Source organism: Martes martes, assembly GCF_963455335.1.
Source record: "Martes martes genome assembly, chromosome: 8".
NCBI lineage: Eukaryota > Metazoa > Chordata > Mammalia > Carnivora > Mustelidae > Martes > Martes martes.
Genome location: NC_137895.1, coordinates 34,354,499 through 34,377,404, shown reverse-complemented (window position 1 = coordinate 34,377,404; position 22,906 = coordinate 34,354,499).

The window sequence follows — 22,906 nt, the reverse complement described above, 5'->3', positions numbered from 1 at the left end:
AGAGTAAAAAGTAAGAAAAGAAGGCAAGAGTATTTAGGGAAATCTCTCTATATAGAAGTTAGTAGTAAGGGAAAAGTCATTTCTCCCTAAGATCATTTTGCTGTCTTAATCATTTGAACTTAACCATGAAGTCAATGGTATACCAGAAGTATGGTCCAACATTCTAGAAGGATATTAGTGATTTCTCAGAACACTGATCCAGATTTCTGGAAGCAATTCCCAAATGTTAGCCACTGTGGGTGGCATATGTTTAAGTCTCAGAAGTTTCTGAGATGAATAAAAATAGCGAATGGAAAACGATCATCCCAAGGCCACTTTTTACTCAAGACTAAAAATAAATTCCCTATTCCATTTCCCTTCCGAAATATGGCTGGTTATTTTGCCCACTTTAGCCCATGAGACTATGAAACCAGAGTGACAACATTAAGATAAAACTCACGAGGACTTCCCAATGATAAAATACTGATGCTTTCCCTTACCAAATTCACAAGGAGAAATTAAATATCAAAAGTTGCATTGATTGTTATTTTAAAGTGAAAAGGAATTAAAGTCAAATATTAAATTATTTTACCCTATAAATTTAGAGAGCTTGACAGCCAAATTCTAACCACTCCTATTTTGTATTTTGCTTAGTCTCAGCTATAGTGTTTCTCAAAACCAAATAGAGTTGTGGTTTTTCCCAGAAGCTGCTGTCTGTGTTCTCTCCCTTCAATTGTTTGTGGTTCTTTGACGTGAGTTTAGTGCCAAGTCTTTCATGGGCCAAACATTTGAAGAGTCTAAAAACATTAATCAGTCTCAAAAGATTATCACTGCACTGTTCAACATCCACCAAATTTAGAAAATAATCCAATGTGTACCTCCTACAAGAAATCACCCCAGAAAACAAAATATTATTCCTAGAATACAATTAGGGTTGCCACAGACTCATTGCTATGTTGGTGACAGATGGTAGGCAGAGAGAGAAGGCTGTCTTTAGCCTCAGCAGGAACTCAGTTCATCTACAGTTGACTGGAATCCACCACTTTGAAGCCATCAATTGAAAGAAATGTCCCAGAACTAGTTCGTTTTTATACTCTGCCTGTATCATACTTTTGAAGAGGGACAACTACTTACCTTCCCTCAGAAAAAGACATTTAAATCCCCTCTGCTTTCGCAACTAATTGAGACCTTTGGGGGCATGGGAACCCAGTTGTTCTAATTTGAGGTGTTGTTCCCCAGTCTGTACTCAGATTTTAATTTGTTTCCCCTTTTAGCTCTCTGTTTTTGACATTTCAGTGTTGAATTAAAGGTGAATTCTTTTTGTGTGCTTGTGTCTATTAAATAACCCGTAACTAATAGAACTGCTTGGTAGGGAAGAGACTACATCATTCTCTTTTTTTTTTTCTTTTTTTCCCTTAAATCTGAAGAATCACCTTCAGTTTCTTAAATGAAGCCACTGTTAAAAGTTGTGAATCTGTTCCACTAGAGGAGCAGTGAAGGTCAATGCCTCAGCCAGGCAGTCCTCATGTTATCTTTTCCTCAGTGTTTTAATGTTTCCATCTCTGAGGGGGTTTCCTCTACAGTAGAGGGAGAAAACTCTAGTGTGTGACTTCTGTTACTATTCCTATCCTTGCTTCAGGAAGGCACAGAGCCAAGTTTGTACAGTTAAACCCATGTAATTTTGCCTCTTTCCTTACCTAATGTATCCAGGTAAGGTTTCCTGGATCAGGGAGCCTCTTTTTGGTTTTTGTTCCAGATGTTTTTATCAGCATTTTCCAGCAGAATCCTGTCTTTTTGATCCCAACAGTGAGAGATTTGAAATTATCAGTTCTGAGACCACCAAAAATCATCAACTGTTGTAACCTCAGGAGATATTCTCCCATCATTCATTGTTTTCAACCACAACTTGGACTCCTGCAATCATTGTCTTCCCTAATTTTCTTTGTGTCATTATTCCTGTGCCTTTCCTTGGAGTCTAAATTCCACACACTTTTAAAGTATATTTTCTCAAGACCCAAACACGACCTGGACTTTTTGAATCTCAAAAATATTTCTTTGATTTTATTTTACTGACATTCATGGTCTTTTCTCAAATATGTTTAGATTCTTATTTCATGTAGGTGCCTCAGTCGTGCAAAGATGTTTCCCAATTTCTCTGACTATGGATGTTAATACCACTTAAAAGTCAGTTTCTGTATGTTTTTTGGGTTCTTCTGCTTTGTTTACTGATGTGTCAAATGTCTAGAACAATTCATGGTACATGGTTGTTGCTATGAATATTCACTAAATAAATTACTGTGATTATTTTTCAGCATTATTTCAAGATTGGTCTGTCCATAGTTTTAGTCTAGAAGGAGTCAAACTAAATGCAACCAATCTACTGCCATTCTTCTAGGCCTGGAATTAGTATCTTCCACAGACATCACGGAAACACAAGATACAATGCAGCAAGTAATTGTCTGCCTCCTTAGGGCTTTAAAGTTGTGACTGTAAAAAGTTTCTCTTTTCCCTAAAATCTTTACTTTAGCCAAGCCTACACTCTTGATGCCTGTTAAAGCTCCAAGTATTGTTTAAGCCCGGGGCGGGGGGGAGGGGGGTGGGGGGGCTTTAATAGATTTGGATATTCATCTATATTTTAAAAATTTAAAAAAAGCTCATACCTCATCTATGAGTAGAGTGACCCAACCAGTCTTTCTTCAGAAAGTGGCATTTAAGACTGCTTTTTAATTCAAACTATGAAAACAGCAATTGACTGTTCTAATTTGAGGTGTTGTGTTTCCCTTATATACAAATGTTAATTTTTATTTCTATTTTGAGCTCCTTGCTTTGGCTATCCAGAGCCAATACAACTGAAACCCAAATAAAGCATCACCAAAATTTAGAGCCATTCTCCTTGGCAAATCAGAATCCATGAACTCTGTATGTCAATTTTGCCCATAAACTTATCCCCCTTTGTTTATTCCCAATGGTTGTCCCCTTGCAACCACAAAACACACTTAATAATTATGTATTATCTTAACCAAACGGAAGTTAAACATTGTTTAGCTACTCTGAGAAGAGGAGGATAGAGGGGGCAAATAGGAAGCCAGTAATGCTTAGGGAAAATTCCTAATGGAAAACAGGTCTAGGCAAGTGAACCCATATAGGATAATCCTCTTTGATATGTGAGTATCTTGTCAGAACTCCAAAATCCATCATTTGCCTTCTCGTCTCCATTTTTTAAGATAAGGAACCTGAGCTTTAAAACAAAATCTTTGCAAAATCATACAGCTTGTCATTGTCCGTAGTTTCCAAATATGTCTCTTATTCTCTTCATTACTGGAAAACTGTCTATCTCTGTAAGTATATGTAAGACATTAACATCCCCAAAAATAATTCCTCAAAGCTTTTTTTTTTTTTAAGATTTTATTTATTTATTTGACAGAGATCACAAGTAGAGAGAGGCAGGCAGAGAGAGAGGGGGGAAGCAGGCTCCCTGCTGAGCAGAGAGCCCAATGTGGTGCTTGATCCCAGGACCCTGAGATCATGACCTGAGCCGAAGGCAGAGGCTTAACCCACTGAGCCACCAAGGCACCCCATTCCTCAAAGCTTTTGAAATTCTGTTTATATCATCTCACCAGTCTAAAATATTCCAGTAGGTGCTTTGCCTACTGCAAAGCAAGACTAGTACCTCAAGAAAGAAGAGAGAGTGTGTTCCTTACCCTGTTCCTTAAGTGCTGTTTCCTAATAAACGTAGATTGTGTTAAAGATGTGGTTTTTATTTTGTGCTATGATATTAAACTATGGACTGCTCTGAACTATCATATGTAAATGAAGGAAAGAAAAGGCAGAAAAGAAACTAGAAATATCTAGAAAAAAAAATCTGTGGCATTAAAATACCAGGAAACAAAAAATTGGAAAAAAAAAGTAGAATAAATCCTAGGTTTGGAGAAGATCCCTGAGATACCAGGATTTGTTCCCTTTATGCTCACTCTTTCCTCATTTTAATTCTTTCTCCTTTATCATTATATTCCTTCTTTGCCCTGCCATGGCAAACCCCATAGTACAGAAGATAAGTGTCAGAAACACAGAAAAGTCCTGGAAGACACAGAAAAGTCCTAGAAGAGTTTTAAAGGCATTCTTTTTAGACAAAATGATGGATATAGTTATAGATATTAGGTATGATTTTAAAATATTATACAAGCTTTAACAAAAATACCAGAGCTCATGTATGAAAGTGAGTGTTATTTACTTAAAACCTTTGATGACTATGCAAAGGCTACTCCTAGAAATGCAAACCATTAGAATTGTCTTCAGAGCATGAGACTTAATGTTTAGAATGTACTTCTTTGTGACTCTCACGGCACAATTTGTTTTCAGGTAATCATTTGGGATCCCACATACCCTGCGAGAAGGAAACCGATGTTTCCTTCTTCTTTCTAACTGTCAAAGAACCTATGGGATAGTGTCTAAAAATAATTTTGTTCTGACTTCCAGACCCAAGACAAAGACTGTTAGTTTGGGAAGATTCTCCTTTGATTTGTTTCCTCCACACTCAAGTGAAACAGGCATTTGATACTACAGGTCCCTATATAGGTCATGCAGTTCTTTGACAGGAAATCACCTTATTCCTCAGTCTCAACTTGACCAAGGATGCTTTTTCATGCTAGTGTGCTCGCATGTTTTCAGTTCTTATTACTGACTCCTTTCAAGTCCATACATCTCAAAAAATCCAGAATCACTATGCTCACTTCTCTTGGAGGTTCCACAAGACATCTGCCAGCTTTTAAGAAAAATATAGTGCTACCCTTACATCGACCTATTCATGCACCTACGGAGGGCCTACAATAAGGAGGTATAATAAGAAATAAGTAAAATTAAAACAACTTATTAGCTAAGCTTCTGCAATATGTGAATATATCTCTTCTTTGCAGCCTAGTAATGGGAGTAGAAATGATACACATACACCCACTTCAGTGAGAAATTTGTTTGAGGAAAGTAGGATGATGGATGGCAAATGTCAAGGTCAAAAGTTAGGAAGGACTTCAGCAACCTGGGAATCAGCTATACAAGGAAATTCAGTAAAGACTCAGAGTGGAAGCCAAAGAGCCATAAAGCCGTTAATGGAAATAATGGAAGAAAAGAAAGCCACTAATGACAGAGATTCCTTCCCATGCCCATCTGAGGCAGCTAACTTCAAGAATTCAATGATCATATATGTTTCCAAGGGAAATTTGGAAGTTTTCCACTTCCCTTAGGGTAAAAGAGTAGTCAGTTTTTGGTGATTTTCATTTGAATTCTTTTTTTTTTTTTTCTTTTTGGTAAGTTAAAGAAAAACAAAACTAGGAATTTACTCCCTGATGAGGCTTTTTGTTACATTTGAAGCTGGCTTTAATTTTTGGTAATACCAAAACTCACAACTGAGTATGTTAAATGAGAGCGTTATGCAAGCTCTGTAATACTGATCTGGGCCTAAAATGAGCTGTATCTCTATTCTGGAAATGGGTGGTTGTACAATTGAATGCATTTCCTACCACTGAACTGTACAGTTAACAATTGTTATGACAGTAACCTTTATGTAAATGATCTATAACTCAAAATGAAAATGTTCAGTAACCTTTACGTTATGTGCCTTTACCACAATGAAAATAAAAATGATCTGTAACTCAAAATAAAAATGATCTGTAACTCAAAATGAAAATGATCTGTAACTCAAAATGAAAATGATCTGTAACTCAAAAACGAGGTGGCTAACAAAGTGGTTCTGATGGCATTTTTGTGTCTATAGTCCTGGTATATTTGCTTTTATAAAGATTTTTATTTTATCGTCGTGGCTCATAAAGACAGAGGATTATATCAAAAAATAGAATGCTTAACATGCGAAGAGCTAGAAAAACTCATTCAATGGGTAAATTTGGGGAAAAAAAATTTAAATAATAAAAAGATGTTGAGAAACATTCTTGAAAAGTTGAAGCATGCCTTTCACATAAATTTTAAATATCTGTCAAAAATTCTACTTAATTTTAAAATTCAGATTGTAACCAGTAAGATGATAAAGCTAATTAAAAGGGGAGCACCTGGGTGGTTCAGTGGTTAGGTGTCTGCCTTCGGCTTGTGTCATGATCTCAGGGTCCTGGGATCCATTCTCACATCAGGCTCCCTGCTTGGCAGGGAGCCTGCTACTCTCTTTGCCTTTCTCCCGGCTTGTGTTCTCTCTCTCAGATAAGTAAATAAAAGTCTTTAAAAAAAAAAAAAAAAGCTAATTAAAGGAAAATTTGAGAAACAAGGATTTATATAGTTAGCCAACAGAATGCTAAATTAAAATTGCTACCTGACACAAAACTAGCTTATGTCCTCTGACTGAAAACTGGTTATCTTTTCTACCAAACCAAAATAAAAAATTCACCTGTTACTGTTAACAGTTTCTAAGACTCAAATAAGATATTAAATAATAAGTCAAACATAAGTACTTTTTCTTTTATAATTAAAAAATTGGGGGTGAAACTGTTAAAAACGACTTGAAAATATATGCAAGATTTGGAAGGAGTAAAGACCATCCCCCTGTTATATTTCAGATTTGGGTAATTTTTCTTAACAAAGAAAAAGCAAAACACAGAGTGCTATAGAGAAGAAGCAACATTAGGTTAATAGCTTAATTTGAGATTTTCTCCTTAAAACTGGACTGAGATGCTTAGAGAGAACAAGGATATTTATTATAGGTAAGGGCCTATCATTGTTGCCAAATGAAAGCACAGATTTAAAGACATGAACTGAAATGCAAGTAGTACTCAATTTAAAATAGCGCATATTCTGTTCAAGCCCTGGAAATAAAAGTAGGTTAAAATTAGAAGAATATGGATAACTTTACTTTTTAAAAATTGGTTGTTTCTCAGAAAATCTTTCTTCTTTAATTGTAAAAGCTTCCCTTAGAGGTTTGCCCTGTACGGAAAATCATTCAGTATCAACATGGCACGTCAGGATATAAGATTCAGCGTGCAAAGAGCAAAAATCCATGACTCTAATTTGGTAGTTCCATGTCAGGAAATAGTTTTTCCTTCCTATATTCTTGTTCTCTTTCCACCAAAGGCCCATTTTAAATAATTACAATACCAGTCTCAGCATGAGAGCAGGACCAGCTAGCCAGTCATGAACATACGTGGGCATGCGAGGTAGCCGTACATTCAAGCATACCATCACTTATTTAAAAGAGTACTGTGGTTTCCTCAATGGGTTTTAGAAAATATTTTCAATACTTTCACCCTAGGGCAAAGCATCCCTTTATCCACAGGATCTTCCAAATATTTATTTGCCCACAGAAAATATCAGTGCATTTAAACATTTTAAAAGATCAGTGCATTTATTTAATAAATACAAGGCTTCTCAGCAGCATTTGATTTGTAATAAAAATATTGCTAGACTTTTAGCTATCGATATAGAAAATGCACAGTACAAATTTCACCTCATATCTCATCAATTATTATGAAGAATCATATAAAATATTTGAACTAAAATTTTAACTGTCTATAATAGTTTACTCATATTGTCCCCTAATGTAACCATTCACGTAATTAAATAATAAGTACAAAATAAGTACTATCATACATTATCATATCCTACCTTCTCCACTTGCTAACTGTACTGTTTCACCTTAAGCAAATTATTTATCCTCCTTGTGCTTCCCTTCCCTCATCCGTACAGTGACAGGATAGCAATAGTACTTACTAATGGCTTTGCTGTGAATTTAAAAGAGCTAATAATACATATGAACCACTAAGAAAACAGCCCAGTATGCTATAAAAATATTGTGTGCTTACATTACAATTGTAATTATTATTAATAGTAGTAGTATAGTGAGATTTAACTTAATAGTCCACTTTTCTTGACGGGTTTACAGAAATCCAAAGCCAATGATAATACAGAGTCAGAAGTGATTTTGATTGATCTATTTAAATTAGATTATACATTTCCAGAAGAGATGTGTATGAGTGTGTGTGTGTGTGTGTGTGTAAACCAAAACACATATTACATATTCTAAATTTTATCACTAATACAATCTTTGCTTTACTTTTTTTGCTTTTCAATTATTAGCTGAGAACAGTTTAATTTCAGATCTCAACTAGTGTACTACTCCAAAGTGTACACCCTATATACTTAAACCACTAAGTTGGGTGCTCTGGAATTCTGTGAGGCCTGTATCTGCCCTAGAACATTTTGTCATTCATTCCAATAAGAATGGACGTATGCAAATTAAAGTATGCACTCTCTAACTTGAATTGCTAGTATATTTAACACGTCTTGCTAGAAATATTTTGTTACAGAGTATGTTTATATAAAACCACCCAACTGGCATTTGTTTTACTTTACTTCTAACTATAAATATTACCATTATATTTTAATAAGAATAATTGTCACAATTGATTTCGTGTCTATCTTGCAAAAAAAAAAAGCTCCTGAATCCTACATACTTTCTAATATCATACCCATTTTACAAAGGAGAAAAGGGTGATTTAGAGAGGTGTAAGACTTGCCAAAATCTACATGAAAATAAAAGATAGAGCAAAGAATTCAAGTCATGTCAGAATGTATCCAAAGCCCAAAAGTAGTCCACACTATATAACACAATCTCAACTATAAAAATTATTTTAATGCTCTGGAAGGAAATGTGCTAAAATTTCAAAAGTTTGTACCTGGAATTGCAACGATCCTTTTCTGTTTTTTTTTTTTAATTTTCATATTTTCACAAAGTATAACAAGTAATTGTTACTTGTATGATCAGAATAAAAGTTAAATGTTTTGCCCCCCTCAAAAAAAAAGAACTCATCTGGGACAGGAGGAGATATATGTTCTATGAAAGAAAAAAATTGACAAAGCATAGTTAAGTCTACTGTATAGTGATATATGCTTTATTTTTAAAACTTTTTCTTAAGATGTACAAAGTTCCTGTATGGGAATGTAATATTTAAAATATTTTTATTGCAAATTTATTTTCAGGCATTACATTTTACTCAATTTAAAAAAAAATGAGTACAGTATGAAGTTATAAGAGTCTATGTTATTTATTAGTTATGTTATTTCTTTTAATATTATAGTTCAGAGAGTCTCAGAGACTATGAATATTTTTTTATCATATGTAACATCAAAGCTACCCAGCATCTGGAAAAACCTTGCCTATAAAATAATGTATACAACCACATGGTAAATACATCTGCCACTAAGGTTTTTTTTTCCCTTTAATGCTGAATCACAGCTGGAAACAACTTTAAAAACATTACCACTAATATTAAACTTCCTTATTAAACATTTTGGATATACCGGTCTATATGCTAAAAATAGAGTAGGTTGTTATGATGATTAAAAACAAATCAAGAAAAAGACTTAAAAGCAAATAACCAGATATCTTTGGGTCAACTAAGTCTGATTTTTATGTCTAATTTATCCAATGATATACCTTCACTGTGGCTCTCCAGTAGAAAATAAATAATTATGCATGGACTTACTACAGTTCTAGACTTTTAGTTGGCCACATTTAAACCTTGAATCTGTATGATATATAAATGAATGTTTCTGGAAAACATCACAAAGAAGGGCCTAATATGTGGTTGAAAGACTGAAAAAATTCAGTTTATCCCAATGTTGTATCTACATTGTATTTCTCCCTAGTGTTCTATTGCTGCTCTAACAAATTGTCACATATTTGGTGATTTAAAATTACAGAAACTTATTATCTCACAGTTCTGTAGATAGGAAGTCCAACACAGGTCTCACTGGACTAAAATCAAGGTGTTGACAGAACTGCATTCCATTCTATAGTCACTAGGGGAGACTCTATTTCCTTGCATTTTCCAGCTTCCAAAGGCTGACCACATTTCTTGGCTAGGAGCCCCTTCCTCCATCTTCAAAGCCAGCAACACTGCCTCTCTAGCAACATTCTTCCATACATACATCACCATCTAATTGTCCTGTGCTGCGTCCCTCTTCCTCTTATAAGAACCCTTGTGATTACACTTGGGAGACCACCAGGATAACCCAGCCTAGTCTCTTTATTTTAAGGTCAACGGATTCACAGCCTAAATTCCACCCGCCATCTTCATTCCCCTTTGCAACATAACCTAATGTAGTCACAGGTTCCAAGAATTAGGACAAGGCTATTTCCCCGATGACAAATCCTCCCCCCGATTGTTTTTCCTGTATCCCTTTTAAAATCATTGGCTAAATTGTTTTAGGGATGTAGTTAAATCCTCAAAGAAACTTTTGTGAAGAAGATACTATTCACTGGCTTGCCAAATGAAGATCCCAAAACCCCATTTTCCTCACAGGTTCCATTGTGGAGACTGACACTGTTTACAATTTCCCGTCCCAGCCAGAATCCTGATGAAGAGTAGTTATTTGACATAGTTTTGGCTAATGTATCTACTGTGGCTTCTGTAAAATAGTTTCCCTTTGCTCTTAAAAGTTAGGTCAGACCTAACTACTCTCATGTATCTTTTCTTATTTTTGTTTTGGTTGCAGATACAGTTCCTGAAGATGACATACCCATGTGGCATGCATGAGGAAAAGGCTGGGAGCATCACGGATACGGCAGCCTCGAAATGTCTGACCCACCAAATGAATGCCTGATGCTACTTTCCTCAAGGCTTTGTCTCATGTGAGAAAAATCAACAGTTATTCATGTATGGGACTGTTAGTAGTCTATTCTGTCACTTGCCACCAAACTTGAGTATTCTGCAATTAGTAGCCAAAGTTACTCATATCTAATTTATCTTGAATCTAGAAGCAACATTTCAAGACTTTCTCTGGAAAAACCATCCAAATGTTCTTAATTACTGCTGATTGTTCTTACTTTTTACAAGAAAACCATTTTGGGGGACCAAGTCCTAGTCCTGGTGTCTATAGAAGATCATGAATGTAAACAAAGCACAACAAAAGCACATAATTAATTTTCTTTTAAATATTCGTGTCAGTTATCAACTTAATGCCTCTCATCTTGAAATTTGCCTTCTTTGCCTACTCTGTAAAAATGGATATGGCACTCTGAATATATTTTTCCTTTGCCAGCTGGCCATGAGCTATAGCAATAGCTGGGGCTGGTCAAGCTTTGCAGAAGAGGCTTTTCCTTCCCGGTTCAGGTGTGCTGCCTTGGCAGGCTTATGCAGCACATTTGGCTTCTCCAGCACTGAGGAGCTGTGGCATGGATGGCTTCTCAGCTTCTCCACTGCCCAATTCCTATCAAGCATGGCATCCAGCAGGATTTAACAGCCAGCAGCTTTCCGAAGAACTTCCTCAGGTGGCTCTAAGGCAGGTTTCCATGAAACACCTTTTTTTTTCCCCCTTGAGAGAGAGAAAGAGTGAGGGGAAGAGAGCATGCGCACAGGAGAGAGAGAGTAGTGGGGAGGGGCAGAGGGAGAAGGGAGAGAGACTTTTCAGCAGGCTCCATGTCCAGCATGAAGCGAGAGGTGAGGCTCATTCTCACAACCCTGAGATCATGACCTGAGCTGAAATCAAGAGTCAGAACCTTAATCCACTGAGCCACCAGGCAACCCTTTGAGACACCTTTCTTTTTTTTTCTTTTTTTTTTTAAATATTTTTATTTATTTATTTGACAGAGAGAGAGAGATCACAAGTAGGCAGAGAGAGAGGGGAAGCAGGCTACCTGCTGAGCAGACAGCCTGATGTGGGACTCGATCCCAGGACCCTGAGATCATGATCTGATCTGAAGGCAGCGGCTTAACCCACTGAACCACCCAGGTGCCCCGAGACACCTTTCTTTAAACAGCTTTCTTCCTTGGGGTGCCTGGGTGGCTCAGTGGGTTAAACAGCTTTCTTCCACACCCTATGGCATGAATTTCTACCAAATTCCAGAGGAAAGATCTCTGGCAAGTTCCACCAGTGCCTCATCGCAGAGACCTCTCTGCTGTTCAGTGAGAAGTGGTCATTCACTCTCCAACAAGTTGTAGCTTTCAGTCCTGGCAGACTGGAGGATAGGGAGTCTCCCATGGCCTAGAGGTAGTGGCTGACTCCTGTATCAGTTATGGGAATATTCTTTACAATTCTCTTTACATTTTTACCAGCCTATCTGTCATTAATCTAATCCCCACCATTGTTAAATACTCTTTATATTAATTTTTTTTCCGTTCAAGTTACTGTATGGTTCTTTCTTCTGATCAGACCCTGACTCCATTCGCCTCTATTCACATTTTTGAAGTACTGTTTATGAAGTTACAGTGATTTTTAAGAAGTGATTATAGAATTTGCCTTAAAGCAGCTTCTCTCAAAAATGTTTCTCAGAATTTGTCACATGATGTGCTCCAAGAAAAATGAGTTCTGTGGTCCAAGAGCTTAAAGAATTCTCTTTCAATTAGAGATTCATAGTGTATATGAGCATCTCAAATTCTCCCAGAGGTTCTGCAATAAATATAATCTATTTAATCTTGTTTAAGCTAGCATTTCCTAAACCTCTCTGGCCTTGAAAATAGTTGGTTAAACAAAAACAACCATACTAACTTGTGAAACATCAGACTCGGGAACAAATCTTAGAAAATGTTTTCCCAAAGATATAAGCATAATACCCTACTCTGTCAACAACAAAAAAGGTTTTGAAGAGCATGAAAAATGTATCCTCATGACGTCATGTGCCCTTTTTAAGACCCCTTTTTTTTTTTTTTTTTTGCAGATGCCATGAAAAAGTTTGACTGTAAGAAAGTTTTCCCACTTTCTCATAAATGCATTGCTCTTCACATTGGATATACTCTGGTGCAATTTAAAAGTGTATCTTTAAACTGTGAATAGCAGGGGGTAAAAAAGAGAGCTTCGAGTTCACGCTATCTCATACTAATGCTCACCATGTGTGATACTGGTCACTCTATTTATTATGATTTGTTCTTGATCAAAAATAAATTCCTAACTGAAGTCTGGTTAACCTCTCCCTCATCCAAAGAGGATTTAAATAGAAAAGTTGCTCTGTAACACTCAATATCTGTGGCTAGCCACTGCTGAGTGAGCTTGGCTGAAAAAAATCGATGCTAACTGCTATAATAAGGGAAAGTGACACTGTGTAATGACGATGTGATCATTATTTGTTTAGACTAAAACTGCAAAGACTGCTATTCTTTTCCAAAGCTATAACACAATCATAACCAAATATCTAGTCTCACTGTTCCATTATATATCCATGTGATGATAGATTAGATTAAAGAACTAAAATGGATTCTTCAGAAAACAGAAATATTTTTACAGTTTTACTGATTAAAAAGATGCAGCCAAACTGTTTCAAGTTTTTCCCTTCTGAGTGCTCAAGATGTTTCTATCAAAGAATCTGATATCACATTGATTCTTGTGTTCTTTGGCATATGATAGTAATTACTATAAGACTTCTATTGGAATATTTACATGGTATCTTGAAATGGTGACACTTCTTACAAAGTTCATGAGAGTGGCGTTAAGCCTTACATTTCTTTTGTAGCTCTGTGTACATAAGTAGATTCACACATATAGTGGGTCTCTGACAAATGATGAAGTCAGAAATGACCACATGTAATAAAGTGCCTAAGGCCTACAATCAAATGTTCAAAATAGTATTAATGAATTCTCTTTATGACAGTTCTGTCTGAATTATTCCACACTCATAGTTTGCCAACATTCCTACTTCTTTTTTTTTTTTTAAGATTTTATTTATTTATTTGACAGAGAGAGATCACAAGTATGCAGAGAGGCAGGCAGAGAAGGAGAGAGGAAGAAGCAGGCTTGCCGCTGAGCAGAGAGCCCAATGCGGGGCTCGATCCCAGGACCTGAAATCATGACCTGAGCTGAAGGCAGAGGCTTAACCCACTGAGCCACCCAGGCGCCCCAACATTCCTACTTCTTAACTGCACTTCAGGCAGTAGTTCAGACACTACTACTGTGTGGTAGAAGTTCTTAGTGCTTCACCTAGATCCCCTTTACCAGCTCATTATCGGTCATCCTCTAGCTGCTGTGAATACTGAAGCCAAGGGCTTATAATTGTGACCTTCTCAAAAGAATTGTCCTTGGCTGAAAGGAACCAACTCGCTTGGAGACACCTGAGTAGTTAAACAAACCCCTTGCCATTTACTGCCTAATAAAAAAATCCTCTCTCTTAACCTCAAGGAGGTACAACTCCATAGTGTAATTTACTTTCAGAAATATTGCCCATTCCTTCTGTGTATCACACCAAGGTTAGTTTACATCCTTTTTCCGATTGTTCCCCTCCCCTCCCCTGCTTCCCTTACTCCCTTGTAGGATTTTCCTGAATGGCACTCACTCAATAAATCACAAACACCTGAATCTCTGTCTCACTCTCTACTTCTAGGGAAGTGACCTAAGGAGTGATCCCTAGGAAGCCAACTCTAAAATGGGATTCTGGAGCTGAACATCCGGTGACCAGCTGGTAGGAGGACCCCATCTCAAACAATAGGTGGAAAATTGATAGTTACTGGTATTCTGTAAAACTGCAGTTGTGAAGACTTTCACCTCCAGTGAATGTGGCTAAATTACAGTTGGAAAGTGTGCACTGGCATCTGATGGTTGGTATAACATCTCTTGCCTTTGAGAAGTACAACTATTAGAGTAGTGATATCAATTGAGAAGTTAAGTATAGGGAAGCAATACTGATACTGTGAAAACAGAAAATGGCAGACACATGGTGGTCAAATATTAATTCCAATAATTCCAATAAAAATTTGGACAAGAAGATATTTAAACACCATAAAAAAATGGGAGGGCTGATCATGTTGAGAAACAGGCATAGATGTTTATTTAAGAATAGCAAAATTTGGAAGAAGGTTGATTACTCATCTTGGCAAATTTTCTTCATGAAATTTGGATTCCAGTTATAAAAGGATTGGGATCCTAAGACTTGGGGGCGGTAACATAAGGTAGATTAACGAAAAAACCTCAAGGGCCCAGATTCTCCTGAAATTTCTAGGCTAAGAAAAGTAGCACAAAGCTCATGCTAAAGGATAACATACCCCTCCTTGCTTTAGGACTATGTGGAATCCTCAAATGAGGCAGATGTCTTCAAAAGCCATATTTGCCTTCTTTAGGATCTGTTCCCATGATCCTTCCTGCTTAACAAATCAAATCACAACATAACTAACTGAGGAATAGGGGAGTCCTGCCAAAGGAGAAATGTTACTTTTTAAGGAACTGCCATACTGCCTAGAATGTAGCAGCAAGGACTAGGAGAATGACTAAAACCAGATCTGAAGAAATTGAATTAAGGGGGTCAGAATATCAAAGAAGAAGAAAGAGTATGTTATATGAGGAAACTCTCTTTTGAGAGTTTAAACCCTGGCTTAGGTGTCTGCCACCAATTCTAATATGTTGTTGCTGAGATAGCTTTTGGACACTTGGAAAAAGATTGTCTACGCTAAACGAAGAAGATGCTAGAACTTCCAGGGCAGATCATGGAGAAAAGTAGTCATGTCTGAAGTGGGCGTGCTAGAATGGATCTATTATGAAAGCCCACAAACTCTACCAGTTGTCTATTCCTCAAGAAGACTGATTTATCATTGAGGGACAAAAAGGAATGCACTGTGAGCAGACAGCAGCATCGGTAAAATGTTCAGTTATCATTTTCCTTTTTGTAGACTGAAATAGTTGTTAGGCTGTTATAGGACTGAAATCCTTAGTAACAATGGAGATGATTAAATCTCTGAATAGCAGAGGCCACATGCAAGCACACTGAGTATAATTACTATAATGGGACAGCAAAGTTGAAATGGTAGCCTGTGATGTGTGACTATGCATGACTATACATGGGCATACATATGGAGATAACTAAAAGAACATGGTGGTTTAGAGCCTGGAGACATAGGCAGAAAATAAGGAAAAATATATATATACACACACACATATACATAATATTTAACATCTATAGTATATATTAATATTAACATAATAATATGTTATTTCCAAAGAAAGTCGAGAGTATCAGTTATATTGGTTTTAAAAACAACAGTAACAGGGGCACCTGGGTGGCTCAGTGGGTTAAAGCCTCTGCCTCCTGCTCAGGACATGATCCCAGGGTCCTGGGATCGAGCCCTACATTGGGCTCCCTGCTCAGGGGGGAGTCTGCTTCCTCCTCTCTCTGCCTGCCTCTCTGCCTACTTGTGATCTCTGTCTGTCAAATAAATGAACAAAATCTTAAAAAAAAAAAAAAACAGTAACAACAATAAAATTAAGTCTAGATTCTTCACTAGTAAAAACCTAGTAACGAAACAAAATAATTAAAAGGTGGAAACCAAGGGATAATAAATAAATCAATAATAAGCAATATAAACAACAGAAATATTAATATAAGCTAAGGTTGCATTTAAGTATAATAATAATAAAGAGAATAAATCAAAATAAGATGCAACCATCTAATAAGATATACAGTAGACATTTATGTATCAAATAACACAAAAACTAATAAATCAAGCAAAAATTATTTTTAGAAAGCCTTTTTTTATTATGTTGTATTAGTCCATACAGTACATCATTAGTTTTTGATGTAGTGTCCCAAGATTCATTGTGTATAACATGCAGTGCTCCATGCAATACATGCCCTCCTTAATAAGCATCACCAGGCTAACCCATTCCCCCAACCCTAGAAAGACCTTTATAACAATACAATTATACTGAAAGACAGTTTTCCAAATTGGAAAAATATAATAGACAGAAAAATAAAATAAGTAAAATGATAGATGGGTTAAATAATATATTAAAGATTATTAAATCTATCTCAACAGCACTTGTTACTAAGTCATTAAGTATTGTTATTAAATACATGCATTATTCTTGGTATGAATATAAATATTTATAATAGAGGGATTATGTATCACAAAGAATATTTCACATATTTAAAACAACTGTTCTGTTTTCTGTTAATCTAGAAAAATTAAAAATAAATCAGAAAAAGAGTTTAACAATTTAGAAATGATGAAATGCATATCATATAATCCTTCCATCAGGATTATATGATTGTATTATATGATTATATGATTATATGATTATATGATTGTAAAACTTTTAAAACTCAGAAAAACTGAACTCAAAACTAAATGTGTAGCTTAACAAATTTAATAATAAATAACTAAAAGAAGAAAGAAGGAAGAAAGGAACTTCTTACTTAGCCCACAAAACATTTGAAAAAGAAATACAAAGTAAACAAAATAAATCAGAAGAGGAAATTCATATGACTAAAATGTGAAATTAATAGTTAAAATATAAATTTAATAAATAGAAAATGAAACGAAATAGAAAAAAAAATTAAATGTCTCAAGGAGTTCTTTACAAAAAAAAAATTTGATTATCACAGTCCAGTAGAACTTTATACAAGGATAGAAATCTTTTATATCTCTGTTGTCCAACACAGTATCCCCTAACTACATGTGTCACTTACAATGTAGCCACTGGAACTGAGGAAATAAATTTTCAATTTTATGTAATTTTAATCAACAGAACTATAAACTTAAAGGTCATGTGACTAGTTCCTATGATAATAACACAGATTTTTACATGCCTAATTCAAGAAGAAAGAGATAAAAAATTTAAAAGTTTTTACGCATAAAAAATCTATAAATGAAGTCAGTGTAAAAATAATAGATTTGGAAAAAAACTTCTGATGAAGCATAAAGATAGTGGGTTATATCTATAATATACAAGGAGATTTTACAAATTGGCCATAAGGAGATAAACAACCATAGAGAAGAGAAAAAAGGGAAGGGAAGGGGAGAGAAAGAGGGAGAGAGAGAAAGAAGAAGAAAAAAAGAAAGAAAGGATTCACAAAGAGTAAATACATAAAAGCCAACTGTGTTTATCAGAAGTCTAAGATGGCCCCCTGATTTCCTCACATCCATCCATCTCTTTGGGTTTAAGTGGATCCTGTGACTTTTTTTTAACGAATAGAATATGGTAAAGCTAAAAGAAAGGTTTTTAAATCGTTGACTGTGAGTTAATGGAAAAAAAAAATTATCCTCGCAGGAACTGACCAAATCACATAAGCTTAAGAGAGTCTAGACCTTCTCTGAAGTTAGAGACTAACTCTCCATTGCTGGTTTTGAAGAAAAGAGCTGACACAAATTATATAGCCATAAGGAAATGAATTCTGCCAATAACAAGGATGCTTGAAAACAGCTCCTTCCTTAGTCAAGCCCCCAGATGAGATTGCAACCCAGCCAAAACTTTGATTTCAGCCTTATGAGACCCAAAGCAGAGAATCTTTCAAAGCCATGCCTGAACTTCTGACCTGCACGGTCTGTGAGATGGCTGTTGTTTTCAGCTGTGAACTTCGCAGTAATTTGTTGTGGTAATTTGTCATGCTGCAATAGAAAACAAAAAGATGCTCAAAATAAGTAGGGAGGAGAATGAAAGTTAAAGAAACAATACATTCTTTCTATTGCGATGGTTTTAAAACAACTGAAAATTCTTTGAAGTTCCTCCCGCCCAAAGGTGGAGTCTAGTTCTTCATGAATATAAACCGGCCTCAGTGACTGACTTCTAATGATTGTAATGAGGTAGAAGTGATGCTAAATGAGTCTCCTGGAGGCTGAGGTTTCTCTCCTGGAATGTTTGCCCTTGGAATGGAGCCACCACACTCTGAGGAAGCCAAACAGCCCTTAGAAAAGCCACACGTATGTGTTCTGGCCACTGCCCCAGCTCAAATCTCAGCCAACAACCACCATCAACTTGCCAGATTGTGACTGAGGGAAGCTTTGGATGATTTCAGTCCACAGCCTTTGAGCAAGCCCAACTGAAGTGGAATGTGGTGGAGATGAGCAACCCCTGTCAAGTCCTAACCACATTGCTTATTCCTCAGCGAGCACTCTCATTATTTTAAGCTGCTGACCTTTGGGGGGTAGTTGGTTCCATAGCAAAAGATAATGGAACATGTGTGTACTCATCTGACAGGTCAAAAGCTTCAAAGAACAGTAACAACTATGGCTGGCTGGGATGTTGTGAAAAAACGAACTGTGAGCAACTAGCACAAATGTTCAAAAAAGGATTCTGGGAGCTCATTCTGATGCACGGGGAAACAGTGCCGGCCCTCAGCCCTGCTTCCCACGGCCCTGCTAGCTACCTTCAAACACTGGCAAAAGAAACCTCGGATGGCTTCAAGTTCTCCAGGTGCTGGGCAGCTGGTTTTCCCCAATAAGTGTAAACATCTCGCACTGAAAATTTACCTGGAAAGAACTGGAGTTTTTACTAATCCAACCCAAGATTGCAACAGTGAATTGGATCCCTCTCTTGGAACATTTAGACACTAGGAGCGTGTTCAGCAAGTTGTTCTAGCTCTGGCAAAGACCTGCGGACGTCCCCTCGGGTTGAACTCTGGTTTAAACGTTTTCTTAAGTGTTCTTGTGTGATATTACAGAAAATGTCCTCATATCTAGAGCAAGACTGGTACCAAACATAGAGAGACCCACCTTGTGTGATAGATAGTAACAAGAAAAGGTCTCTCCAGCACAGTATTTATGCAAACATTGCTGGTGATCGCTCAGTACAGCCTGTTCAATAGTAAATAGACAAACACGAACAAAATGAGGGAGAAGAGCAAACAAAAAAAGAAGAAAAGGGATTAAAATAATTTGAATATCTATTGACAAGGGAATAATTGAATATATTATTGTATTCAATATCATATCAATAACATGGAAAATAGGAACTCCCATGTATATGCATGTGTATATAAATTATTTTTATATATATATACATGATTTTGATGAAAGTGAAAAATATGAAGGAATTTATACTGAGTTATTCAGATGGAGAGGATAGGTGTGGAGAACAGAAAAATAGAAGTTGACTATTTCTTAAAAAGTAAAAAATAAAATGAATTAGAGTCAATGTGTACCAAACTAAGTAGGTATCACATATATTAGAAAGCCAGACTTTATTACTTCAAAGTCATCTTATGGGATATTTCAACCTTTCCTTAGCTACTTCATTATCCAACAGATTATGAAAAATAATCATAATATTATAATATTATAATATATATATAATATATAATATATATATTATATATATAATATATTATTATAAAATAATCATGGTTTACTCATTCTATCTTTTTTGACAAATTTTTATTTCCATTTTTGGTGCTCAAACCAATCCATAGAATAAAAGACTGAGTTGTGGTATATTTCCCTTGAAGTGCAGGCATCCACATTATTCTGTAATTGATGCTACTTCAAAAAAGCAATGTCCTGATCAAATGATTGTCTGACTATTTCCAAGTTGCAAGACCCTGGGGAAATTGCTGGAAAGACAGAGGAATGTGTTTTATCGGAATCTTTGCAACTTTTTTCACATCCTAAGTGCATTTGAGTAAGTAAATCCAGTAAATGGCCAGTGAGAAAACAGAACAAATGTTGGAATAGCTGTGTGTTGAGAGTAGGGCCCTAGCTCAGCGGCTGGTTTCCCAACTCTGTTCTACCTTTTACGAGCTACGTCAATTTAGACCATTCTTTGTAAAATACAGATAATAATGGTCTCTGTGTCATAATATTGTAATGAGGATTAAATGCATTAATGCCTTTAATGTTCTTAGAAATAAAACTGGTATGCTCTTAGGAGCTCAAAAGATGTCAGCTGGTGTTATTATAATTATTATTCTTATCAACCTGAGCAGTCAGGTTCCAAAAGCAAAAAATAATTAGTTACTCTTATATTCCAAATGGCTAAGGTGCTTTATTTCACCAATAATGACATGTTAGCTTCAGATGTCCTCCCACATCCCCTGGACCTTTCTACTTCCAAGTACCCCAGCACTCTCTTCATAGTTTATTCCATTGCAGATGTGAAACACTAGACAACTAACAACCTCCCACCCCACCCCCACACACCAAATAGCTGCTCTCAACCAAAGAATGAACAGAAGTTAGTGTCTAAATACCCTGGATCCCTTGCCCCTCAGGGACATAACTTTGAGATATGTGTTTTGCAGCTTTACTAGAGCTTCTCTGCTGAGATTAAGGTACAGTCAAGAGTGGTCTGTTGGCTGCTGTCCCTTCAACTGTGTCATGGCCCCACTGCCCTACCTGGAGTACTTTTGTTCTTATTTCAGGGTTGGCTTCTGGAGGAGCCTGTAGTTCAGAAACAGAGTAACATATGCTGGACTTCTGAAATATTGAAGAATATATTCAGAAATCCCTCAATTGATATATAGCATCACCTTGTCTTATGAAGTGCTATAAAAGAGAGCTGAAAAAATTAAATGAATAATGGTTAAGTACACAGACTCCAGAGACAGACTGTTGCAACTCTCCCTCTACCTTGGCGATGCCACTAACCTCTCTTAACCTAAATGTTCTCATGTCTAAAAATATTGCAATCTTACCAACCACATGGAGCTATTATGGAGAGAATTTACATAATATTCAGAGTATTTTGAACACGATCACTGTTGTTATTAATAAAACTGAATTGAAATGTGGAAGCTAGATTGCCACATTATGAAGTAAATTTCTGACCTAATTCTCTTTCTGCTTCCACCTCTCAGTCTAATGCCTCCAATGCCATCCTGCTACCTGGAACACAGCTGACCTCTCTCCTGACCTCCCTGTCCCTCAGCGCCTCCACCTCCACCCCTGCTATTATGGCCTGCCCCAGCCACTCACAACAAAAAGCAATTTAGCCTCAACTCGACCCAGAATCCCCTTCATAATCATTCTCCTAGTCTGCAAACCCCACACTCAAATGTGACTCAAAATTGGGCTTGGACAAGTTCCCAAATTACTGCTCATCAGAGATTCTGTATGCAAAACGATGAATGCTTAAATGCCAAATACTGAGGATCTGTTGTATGTCTTCACGGTCATTAAGTTTCTAATCAAATTATTCTATCCTATATGGAATTTTCTGGTTGTTTGAACTTGAAAAGGCATCTAATGTTAGTAATGGCAGGCTATCCCTTAAAATTAGGGTGAATAAATAAGTCACATTTGCCTGTCCTACAGGAGCTATCTTCTGCAGATGCTTCTGGGGAGGCTGGGTAGCCTCTGGACTGACTCTTCCTGCTATGGTCTTTGCAGTCCTTGTATTTAGGTTTCAGTTCCAACCCAGATCTCCTCAGTACCAGAGCCTTCTGTTGACAACTGACTTCCCTCCATCCTAGGTCAGATATGATCTTTCATCATCATGCATTCTTCCAAATTCCTGTCCTCTGTCCTGAATTCTTGCTACCTCTCCAAAAGTCTAGACTTTTGAAATTTAATTGCCTTTTCCTTGCTTTCCTACGGTAATGGACTTCAGCAACAGATCCCAAATGCCTGGCTATTGCCTGATTTGGGGAGAAATGTCTTGGGTCACAGGAAGTGGAGTGGAGTGGATGCTGTCCATTCATAACTGAAAAGTTATATCCCATCAAAGTTATTTAAGGATTGTATACAGAGAAATTGTGTGACAGTTGGTATTGCTAAATATTATAAACTGCTAAGGGTTAGAAGTCACCTCTCAATCATCTTTGGATATTAATCCCTAGCAAATTGCCCGGTACATTAAAAGAGCTCGATATATGTTGTCTCTTTGTTGGTGGCTGAACACATTTATGAGATGCCAAAATGGGAAGACACAGAGAGATGCACGTTAGGTGGGCGATATTTGAAATTTGATCATGGATCTAGGATGGACCACATCCATTTTTATTCAGAGGAAATTCCATTTTGGCTGGATAACATGAATAGGAAATAAAAAGCAACTATTTAGACCATAGTAGAGTAGAGAGCTGTTTTACCCGAAAGGGAAAGATAATGACCTCTCCTATGCCAATACACACATACCTAGAAAAAAATCCCAGTGAGAATAAACTTTGATTTAAAAGGAGCGAAAAATAAAGCACTAGTTGAAATGGGTTATAATAAGGCAGTTTGTTAAGAGCTTAATTATCCGCGCCCCCAGAGGAAGGTATGATGTTATAGCAGAGGAAGAAATCATAAAACTTAGCAGCAGG